Raw genomic sequence first — 11,628 nt, forward strand, 5'->3', positions numbered from 1 at the left:
TGGATATTATCATGGTCGTTCGTTAGTTCATACTTATCTTTGCTGCGTCGAATTTCTACTAAAAACTACAGCGGCTACACATTGTTTAAACATTTTCGTTTATTTACTACATCTTATGCGATCTAATAGTACTCCGATGCCATTATATGTATCTTGATTGTTTTCGCGACGTATTGTTGTATTCAAATTCTATAGACTTAGAACTATTCTCTAGCTTGATTTCCAATTTGACACAATTTGACAGAATTCCAATTGACAGAATTTCAAATTAAATTTTCTTTAGAGTCATGTATTATTCATCGTTTTAGCATTCACACAAGTCGACATATGAAATTGCAAGATAATAGCGTCACATCATTTTGTTGCCAACATGGAAGAGACAGCGCCCGCGCACTGGTCGAATATCGGAAGAAACCAGTCAAAATTACACAATTGCTGTATTTGAGATGAAAACTTGAGTCTTCGCTAGTAAAGTCATATATGAATATGCGTTACGAAAATGTTCCTACTATGACTTGGATTTCATCCTTTACTGAGATACAGAGGGTCACAGGTGAGCGAATTTCCGTAAAAATTCCCCTCTTTAGATCTCTCTGAAAATCTTCCAAATTAAGTAGATACGTCAAAAGTATCTTCTCCATCTTCCAAAGTTATTGGTGGATTTGTACGGAATATAAAGCTATATAACCTGTTCACAACGTGCGTTTTCTTTAAATTTCAGTAATCATAAAGAATAACTTCGATAAACTCTATCAATGCAGTTACAAAATGGCAGATACTGTTTTTCAACAAAAGTCAATATTAACTAAGAGTTTCAGATGGGGTTTCCAAAGTTACGCAAAGGAACTTAGATCAGAGTTTAGATTTGATGATTTCTCAAGCTGTATACGCAATGAGCTTTGAAATAATTTTGCGACACCGGAAATTAAATTGATTTTTTGATCTAGCGGTAGGGTTCGTCTCCGCGCGCCCGGAGCTGGATTAAACGCGACGCGGTAAGGTTATTGAAAGCGGATGGATTTTAAAGCTCAAAGTTAACCGGTATTAATCTGACCTTAATGCGCTCGAGCCGCAATTCGTCTATGGTGAAGAAAACGGAGGGTTTTCCGCCGAGGTAAGTGCACGCCAAGAAGTAAATTTAGTTTTCTTTGGATGCGATCGGGGACATGCTTTTATTACATACGCACAAGCCACGAAAAAGTGAGTTCTTTTCCTGATAATTTCCACAAAATCTTCCCAGAGAGACACTGACTGACCTTTAATGCCCTCTTTAATCTCCCTAACCCCCAGGATTCAACTTCGAAAACGGTCGTTTTATGACTCCACGGAGTGGAGCCTTTGACAGTCTCCATTGAATATTTCCACGGAAACTTCTCCTAGCCTTTTTAAAATATGCATCATACTCTCAGTTCTACTCTGACTGTGGTGGAAGGAAGTTATGTTTCCTTGTGTGCCCAGAATTTTCGAAAGTGGTTTGAAGTAGCCAGCGGAGAATTCAAGCGCTTGCTCCGTCACTAACCGGTTATCGTCAGCGGTAATATTTTATGGTTATACATCCAACCATTAAATCACGCATGCTATGAGTTTTCTTTTTTCAACATTTGCTCCACCACGCCTGTTTTCAACCTTATTTTTTCACGTGCCGTAAAAGATATTCATTATGCGCCTTTGTCGTTCAAAATAAAATTGCATTCTTACTTGATTACACCTGTAGGTATTCATAAATGATATTGAAATATAGAAAACAATCATTCGTCCACAAAAAATTGCTGGATTATTGCGGAAGCTGAATGTAAGACGCTGACGCTCTGAAATTTCTGTGATTTCCGGACGGAACGCATCTTATGACTTTCCCTTAACAAACGGATAATTACTTATAGAATAGTGAACTTAAAGTGTTATTTTTCTTCCTTCATAGACAGATTTTCCCCATGAGTATTTGGCAAATTTTTCCTCTGCATGAATGTGGAAGTATGATTTGTTATTAACACTTTTATTGCCGTGTGGTGTCCATGTGGGACTCCTCTTGCCTGCTGTTTACTGATCACCCCCTGAAAAACACCTTAGAGACCGCGTCAGAATACAGCGTCTACAATGGTTGCATCCCCACCCCCGGCCGCATCTGCGGGCGCTCTCGCTACAGGTGACAGTGGCGCCGCGAGAGGAGCATGAAGCACACTGCAGTCACAAGTATTGCGTCATAATTTTTAAACTTTAGCCTATAATTTTCATTTTCACCTTCAGCTGATGATTTTATATTTCCACAATCGACAAGTAAACGATTTTTATTCTCCCGATGAAAGGTTAGGGCATGGCGAAAGGATGTTTCGAAGTCCAAATTAGCGAGCATGCACATTTTTTTCTACCACTATCTAATAGCTTTATTTACATGGTAGCAAATACGTGTCCATAGCGCTCTCCAAATTTCTGGTCTGACCGTATCTCGATGTCCAATGTGGTTGGCGAACGAGCGCGTGTCTGAATGAGGATAGGATGAGTACTGCACGCTTAAGGTGGAATTACCCCGTGCCACATTCTGGTGACGGCTTGCACGATATACCTTATAAGACGGCTTACCTCATAGACAAAGATGAACCTCCTCATAAAATACTATCAACATTTAATGGAGGTCAAGATATCCTCAAACTCAAATATAATGAAGAATATCGGTGTGAAGGCCGTTTTACATAATGCATGTAATTGCGCAGGTTAGAACTACATTTGTGTCTCATACCGTGTGGAATATCGCGATTGCAGGAATGAAATTAGAACATGAGGTATTTTTCCATCTCACGTCCACGCGTTCTCCCATGCGGTCTAGGAATTCACCGCTTTATACAACGCAATTCTCACTGCGCCTCCGTATACGCGCTTGATAGAAGGAAGCCACCAATGCAACATCCAGACATATTTTTCCCCTTTCATTTTATTAACAGCACCATACAAAGTGAATCATCATCATAGATTCATTTGAAATACATCTGAAAGACATGCGAATATTTTCAGGGTTCTCCGTTAAGTGTTGGGCAAGGAACGCTTTTATAATTATTTCAATAACAAACACAATGCTAAACAGATAGAAAAGGACATTTTTATGTGTTTCTCCTCACAATTTTCTCAGTGATTGGTTGGTCATGACGACAGTATGACTCGGTGGAAAATTTGCGAATGCATGATAGAGCATCCTGTCTTTCATTTTTGTCTCCTCCGTGTTCGTGAGTGATAATTTATTTTTGCATATACTTCTTAACTAAAAAAATCACTGTCCTGAAGTTGCGTCGTTTCCCTCAGTCAAATCACGTTACACCGCTAATCATATCTGGCAATTACGCGAATCACTCAGGGCCACGTCAGCTACATCTCCAATGTTGCTTTTACCGAAATAGCGAAGCATATAGTGCCTAAAATCCTTTCAATATGTCCTTACTGTCGATTGATGAATGCACTGCACAAAGGAATGCATTTTCATAGGGTTTTAAAAATATCCACCTCACGGTATTGAGTGCGTTGAGATCCCTTTTTTCCAACATTTTGCTGTGTAGTGTTTGTAATAACGAAGAGTAGCATTGAGCTTATTTGATTTTTTTAGATGAAATCATCGTACACATAAATGTCGGTTAAAACCCCAAATTTTACGAGGGTTGCCCAGAAAATCTGCTGCAGGCATCCGATCGTGTCGGAACACTCTGGATTGTTCGGGAGTACATTACACGGCCGAGTCAGCGAGTTGTGTGACGAGTAGAATCTTCGAGCATTGCCGGCCTTTTCTTGGTTAGTGAGTAGGGCAGAGTGTAGGGTTGATATGGGGATTGTAAATCATGGGATCAAGGGTTCCGTTTAAACAGATCGGATGCTACCATTGTGGACGCTGCAGTCACAGATGAAGATGTAGTCTGACGCGGCCTCTAGGGTGTTTGTCAGGGGGTGATCAGTCAACAGCATGCAAGAGGATTCGGAAAATGTTAGGAATTTGCATGCCCGAAACTGGATTTTGACGTCATTTGGCTCTAAAAAGCATGATAAGTTTAAAAAACAAAACTTTGTAAGAAAAATACTATGATAAGTCAGAACTTCACGTCTTTTTAACTTTAAATTTGTATTATGGATCTTTTCATTATTTAGTAAATGTTTTCCTTGAAAATGTCCTGAAATTGAAGAATCCCAAAAAACACCTCTTCGAATAATCCATTTGAAAGGCAAAAGTAAAAATCTAAAATATTACGAAGCACATTTGGGGCCAGAAAAAGGCTTTTGGTTTTTATGAATTAACTATATCTAATTAATTTTTGCATGACATGTAGATGTAGTCTCAAATAAGTAGCTTTTGTCCATACTCGTTTGTCATTGTTTTAAGTTGTAGATGAAAACTTGATCAAAAATGAGGTAATAATTTTGATGAAAAATTTGAGCCTGAAATAACTAACATGTCTCAAATTATTTTTTAAAGAATAATGTTTAACAATTTGTTTCGTCCATAATAATCTGCTGACCAATGAAAAATGTCAGGTAGAGAAGAAAATTTTAACTATTAAATATTGGAAATTTTTTAATTTATTTTGATTTTGATCTTTATATGAGAGAAGTAGTACCCATTTAAAAAGTATTTTTATCGGTGACTGTTAAATACTAATGGACCCAATCAATAATTCAATTATATTGCAATTTCCTTCTATCGACAAGTGAAAATGTGTGGACTCATAAAAATACTTTGTAAAATTTTATAAATACTAACAGCATATACACACTTAAGATGGCTAAAACAAAATAAGCAATTAAGTTCAACTCTTAACTGTTCAATTTCATTAAATATTGCTGATATTTGACAAGCCGAAAAATCCCTTCAAGTGGCAATTGAGCTGGGGTTTGAAATATCAAAAAAGAGAACATGCATACGGTGAGGTAACAGAAGCAAAGCGCCCGCTGAAAATGCAGAAAAATATTTCATGATATCAATTTCCTTCCTTTTGGATCATTTAATGTCGGAGATAGATTTATGATAGACATCAGAGGTTTCCGTGGAGTCCTTCCTCTTGAAAACCTCATTCACCCCAATCTATCAAGATATTCGCGATTCGTCAAAAACTGCTACGGGCGTACCTAAAACGTGACACAGATGTTAAACGAATTATGTTGGGAGCCGCTAGAGACTCGGAGGATGCGCGCTATGGTTAGATTGCTTGAGCAATAAAGTATGGATATCCTTAAGAGCGACACGGAGATCATCACATTAGAACCCCAATACATTTCGAGGTACGACTAAAACGATAAAATAAGAGAGATATTTAGGCGAACGGATGGGTGCGGGAATTCCTTATTTCCCCCGCACGACAGAGGACTTAATAAATACTAGGCGTAATTTCGTTAGAATATTTGCTTCTTATATGAAGAAGGCGGGTGTCCTGACTTCCCACGTCCACGCCTATTGAGGCAGGCAGCTTGCTTGGTAGCATGTAGATATAGGTGACCAGCATAAAAGTTTTAGCAACGAAACGACCTACAACATATGTACAGTAGTGTCTTTCTTTCTCAAAGAATTAGCCAAAAACCGCCGATTTTGAGACTTGAAAATACCAAATATCCCCGAGCCCCCCGTCGACAGGGGGGAATTCCCCAGGCCCCTGTTCCCCCCTTTTGTCCAAAATGGCTTGGTCCTGGTCCGCCTTTGGAATCAGGAGTATCACAGCAGGTTGTGTTATAGTAGATCGTTGATTACTTTTATTTGCGTTTGGCGCAATTTATTGAAAATATAAACTAGGCGCACAAAAAATGAAAATGTAAACCGTTCTCTTTGTTTTTCAATGTTTTCTTATATGTAAACATTGAGTCGAAAAATTCACAGGGGTAACACTTTCTGTTTCACTTATCCCAGATGGCAAGAAATAAGAGAGTTATCTGTTCCTTATGATTTTATTACGGAAGAAAATGACAAGCATCTTATCGTACGCTAAGGAACTTCTGTAAGGCAAGAATAAGATTTTAGGGAAAATAGGCAAGGAATGCAGTCATGTATTCTCATATTAATATGATTTGCTGATTTTGGATGAAAACCAAAGGCGGCATAACAGCGTACTACACATCCTATATTGCCGAGAGCTCTGCTGGACATAAATGTAAAGCCTAATAGTGAGATTCAGTGAGTCTTTATAAGAGTTGAACAACTGATGAGAGATTTTTCTGTAGGTATATAGAAAATATTTTGACAAATTCAGGTGACTTGCCTCTGAAAATGAAAAGTATAGTATTCGATCTCTATCTTGATGGTAGGAAACGACCGTGTAGCCTTATGGCTGGCAGGTAACCATGCTATCCACTACACCACTATTTCGATTAATATATGACATGCTCTTGCATGGCAAAACTCCGGTCAGTCTCTCACTTGTTGTTTCCGATGGAACGTTAACGAGCAAAAGAACAGAATAAACAAGTTTTCTCAGGCAATCCAACACATTTATATGCTCAGAATAACAGCACTTCCACGATAACACGATACGCTTGCCAGACAAAAGCTTCGTTGTTCATGAAAATGCAAATCTACTCTTAATCCCATCTATTGAATTACGTAGAACATCAAGACGAGCAAAGCAAAACACGAGTTGTATGCCAAGGATTTGAATAAGAATTTAACTCATTGAGATAAAAATTATAACATGATAATGGTGTTTAGCTGTATTTAATCACGAGTCGGTCTCTCATCAATTCTTTCGCCAAGACGCTACAATGACTTTACTATCGTCGCTTACAAAATTTGCTCTTGGCGAATGTTTACATTCGCGATATGCTTGCCAGACCGAACGAGAATAACTTTTTGGTCGCCCAAGGGTCTAAGCGATGTTTTTTCTGGTGAAATAGATAGCAAATGAAACTGGGTATATGAATTCAGTCACCGTGCGCCAGTCTTTTCTACAAATCGCGTTGGCTATAGCCAGAAAGAACCAGAATCAGGCCCCTGGCGTCCATGTAAAAGTAGGTTCCACTCCTGACACTGAGTTATAATTTATGTGGTGGGATCTTTTTGGCCATTATCCATCACATACCACTGTTGTCAGCGATGTACGGTCTTTATCCACTCTATTTTCTTTAATCTTGAGCCCACATTCCCACACAGCCACTTTCTTCGTCTCTTTCCAAGCAACATCGTATATGGCAGAAGTGACGTACACTGGGCTGAAATCGAAAACAACTGGCCAAAAATCAAATCTTACATTTTTTATGAGTAGCTCGATGAATTCTTTCCAACTATGTTTTTTAGGCTATGTAGCACGAATTTATTGACATTTTGCCGAAAACTTTTGCCGGGAAGTTTTATTACAAATTCTTGGAGATCGAAAAAATCCAAAATTTGATTATTCGGACCACTTTAGTATAGTGGGAGCATTTCATTGGAATTAAAAGTTTGCGATGTGAAAGTAAGTAGTTTAAAATAAAATTTAAATATTTAAATGAAATAGTTCCTATAAAATACATAATTTTTTATTAATGACATAGTACTTAATTACCAGTTGAACTTTGTGCCAACTTTTTCACGAAAGAACACACATCAAAAGTTATCTCGCATGATTTTTTTATCTTGAATGATGTAATTGAAAACCTGAAATTATTTAAATTAACATCAATATTAACACCATAAACCAACTTATATTATGAATTCACCAATTCAACACTACTTTTTATTTGCAATCAAGGGAAAGGTTGATGGCCCCATGTCCATTATTGAATCTTGACATTGATGCTAAAACGCGACAGGCTGTGTTGTTGAGGAGCTCTTGAAGGTCCACATTACATTTTCTTCTTCCATTGATATCCTCTTAGGGTATGAAGATTTTTTTGCGTAAAGCCCTTTCAATACTAGGGTAAAGATGGATGCCACATTTGCTGGCGGTCTTGCGAATAATTTTGTACCGAAATTTTATTAAATTTCAATTAACAATTGGCGAAAGAGCTTCTTCTGGCGTCACTTCCTTTTGAGTTATAGGTATTGCACTCCAGTTCTGTAACATCCGTTTCCCTCGGGTTGAGGTGGTCGTGGTCATTTCGGTGATTATCTTCGCTGCCGCATCTTTCCTTTGCGAGCGCAGTGTCATAGATGTGGCTACCTATAGCTTTGCTGCTGATGCTTTCTCTGTCAAATCAACCACTTTTCTTCTCTTATTGTTAAAGCTATCACCAGACCTCTTATGTATTTCTTCGGCCCTTCTTTGCTGCGTAATAGGGCGGATCGCAAAAATCGATTTTTTTTTCAAATACATCTGGCCCAATGAAAAAAGTTGTGGGACCGATCAAAAATAAGGCCTGAAAATTTTGAGACCCCTAGGTGAACCCCTGACCCTCGCTCAAATGCAATTTAGGCGGGGAGGGTCAAAATTCGAAAAATATAATATTTTATGGTCATTCCTGATAGATTTCGCCGAGTTACTGCTCTGTTCGGGCAAAAATGTCGTGCATTTTGACGTATCTGCCACTGTTTAGCCACAAAATGCCTAATTTGAGTCCGCGTCCGCGAAGGAAATATTCCAACGCCCACGCAGCCTCGCGGATACAAGAGCAGCAAGCCGATCCCGTCCCCTTCCCGCTCGCTTCTCCCCCTCCCACTCCTCGAATACAGCAAAATTCATCCCGCGTGTGCTGCTAGGAGGGAGTATATCTTTGATAATATAAATCGGAAGATGGTAGAAGGTAAAAAAGGATGCGTTGTGAGACGACTTGTCCCTTATTTGGCGCCTCGTCGGCGTTAAACAAATCGATGTTACGAACTTTTAGAGAAGTGATGAAATATTTTTAGATGTGCGAACGTAGGATAGGAGCCTAAGGTCTATGAAGAGGCCCTCAAGGGGCTATAAAGGTGTGCGAACTATGGTGACGCGCTTCTCTTCCATTTTGAATGTGACTAAATGGATTTAGCGGTACCACAGGAAGTACTATAACTTACGGAAAATTAGAATAGGGCAAAAGTAGGGTTTTATTGATGTGTAAAACTAAAGCAATTTTAAGGGAACATTAAATTATGTTAAAATATTAAATTATCCGATATTTTTGCGTGTAAGTGCATGGAGGAGCATAAGTTTCCCCCAATGAATAAGTGTTATGAGAGACAAGATGGCGAAAATAAAGATGATAGCTGCTGGATTGAATCCTAAAGAAACGCGACAACTTAGAAAAAAAAGGGCATCGTCGGAGAGCGATGAGTCAACATCGTCAATTCTTGTACGGGAAAATAGTATTGAAAATTTTCTTCATCAATTCATCCGAAGAAAATTAAACGCGAGAAATTAGCCGATTTGTATCTCTACTTTCCTCATAAAATAAACAGAAAGGACTATAAACTCAAATTGCAACTTCTTCGGAGAAAATGCGTCTACCAACTGTGATAGAGGAATACTCGAGCGGCCTCTTCATAGACTTTAGGCTGCTATCCCACGTTCGCACATCTAAAAATATTTCATCACTTCTCTAAAAGTTCGTAACATCGATTTGTTTAACGCCGACGAGGCGCCAAATAAGGGACAAGTCGTCTCACAACGCATCCTTTTTTACCTTTTTTTAAAATTGTATGAGTTTTACACTTCAATAAAAACCTAGTTTTGGCCTATTCTAATTTTCCGTAAGTTATAGTACTTCCTGTGGTACCGCTAAATCCATTTAGTCACATTCAAAATGGAAGAGAAGCGCGTCACCATAGTTCGCACACCTTTATAGCCCCTTGAGGGCCTCTTCATAGACCTTAGGCTCCTATCCTACGTTCGCACATCTAAAAATATTTCATCACTTCTCTAAAAGTTCGTAACATCGATTTGTTTAACGCCGACGAGGCGCCAAATAAGGGACAAGTCGTCTCACAAAGCATCCTTTTTTACCTTCTACCATCTTCCGATTTATATTATCAAAGATGAACCCTAAGCCCTACTGCCTAACCCTGAAGGACCCGGATTTAAACAGCAATAGTGAAATAAAACCGCCTGGGGGAAAGTAAAGTCATTACGAATACCTTAAACAATGATACGTTACAACTTGAGAAGGTGAAGGAGATTATTATACACATGTGCTAGGAACCTAAAAATCTTTAACCATCATCGACATTTTTTTTCAAACGTTCGCTAATTCTCTCGTCCAATTTCTTGAAATACGCATTGAAAAAGTATTTTTTACTGACGTTCTTAAATACTTCCTTCATTTTCACTTTATGCTCTAAGTTGATTATATTGAACAGATATTGCATGGCTTATTTACGCTTTGAAGACAACGAATTTCTACCTCCATTTACAAAAATTTCATGTATTTCTTTTCGTGTTACTTACATGCGCTCCACTTTTTCTTATCCGGAATATAAACACCCTGAATCACCGAAGAAGAGCCTCGAAACTAGAATAAAACTCCCTGCGCAATGACACACACAATCAGTAACTTGTTTACCTTGGGAAACATAACTTTTTATCATTGCAAGATCCCTTCTACTAGTGGTAGTTCGGTCTCAAGGCTGAAATTTCACGCCCTAAGGAAAATTACCTTGACTCCTCACTTCCGTGCACCGATATACTTTCACCGTTAGAAGAAAAAGCTGACTAATTTCCTCGGTAAATCGTGAAAGGAATGTTTTTCAACCAATTGGGAAGAACGATTTCAATTAACTGCACACATATTTTAAAAGCATCGAGCGAGCTACCTTGCAGAAATCGTCCATGTAGGTATCGAAAATGTTTCAAAAAAGGTATCGAAGAGGCAGAAGCGAGCCTCAAAAGTGAAAAAACTCTCATTAGAACGAGGCAATAAAGCAAAGGCGGTATTACTTCAAAAGGACAGTTATGCTTTGAGTACCAAATTTCTTAAACACTTGACTCGTGTAGAGAAATCGTGAGACTGAAGTAAGATTTTCGGGCGCAATATGAAATAACGCAGTAGGCAGGGTAGTGCCCGTCACCACTCGATCTTTTGCCCTTTCCAATGTACGAGCTTATGGAATCTATAAAAGGCCTAGGAGAATGTGGATAGCAAAATGCGGATGCAAAGCTGTAAGATATGGGTTCTCCAATAGTAAGGTGCTATTTCCCTTGCAGCCACCCGCTTTCGGACACAAGCTTCTGACGTGCTCGGAAGACGAAATTTTTACCGAAGGTGGGGGGCGAATATTATTCGTAGGAATAATATGACTTTCCCCCCGGAAGCCCTCCTAAAATATTCATTTGTCATTTGTGAATTCCAAATCCCTCAAAGTTGAGCCGGAATCTATTGAATGTAAATATTCTTTAGGACCTCTTTAGCCGACAACCGACAGTTGATATTGTAGACGGGTGCCGGCATGCTAAAAAATCGTTCTCCTGAAATAATTCTAAGAGTACATTAGAAAAGTGACTAACGCTTTCTTTATTCAGTTCTTCATCTCTAGCTAGTGAGAACTCTTGATACTGCCAAACGCAAAGTTTTGAACTTTTTCTTCAAAATGTATTAAGCCAGTCGTAACGCACCACCATCAGTTTTGTATTGAAGGCCAAGCTAGCCCAATATTTTCAGCAAACTGATAGGCTAGTAATCAAATATTCTTTCGATCAGGTGCGATCCCAGATTTTTCCAGATGTTAATTATGGCTGACAAGTCGCTTTTCCTGCTCTTTGCCAAATAGACCTTGGGGCCCTAAAG

The sequence above is a fragment of the Ischnura elegans genome, chromosome X (genome assembly GCF_921293095.1).
Source record: "Ischnura elegans chromosome X, ioIscEleg1.1, whole genome shotgun sequence".
In the NCBI taxonomy this organism is placed as follows: Eukaryota; Metazoa; Arthropoda; class Insecta; order Odonata; family Coenagrionidae; genus Ischnura; species Ischnura elegans.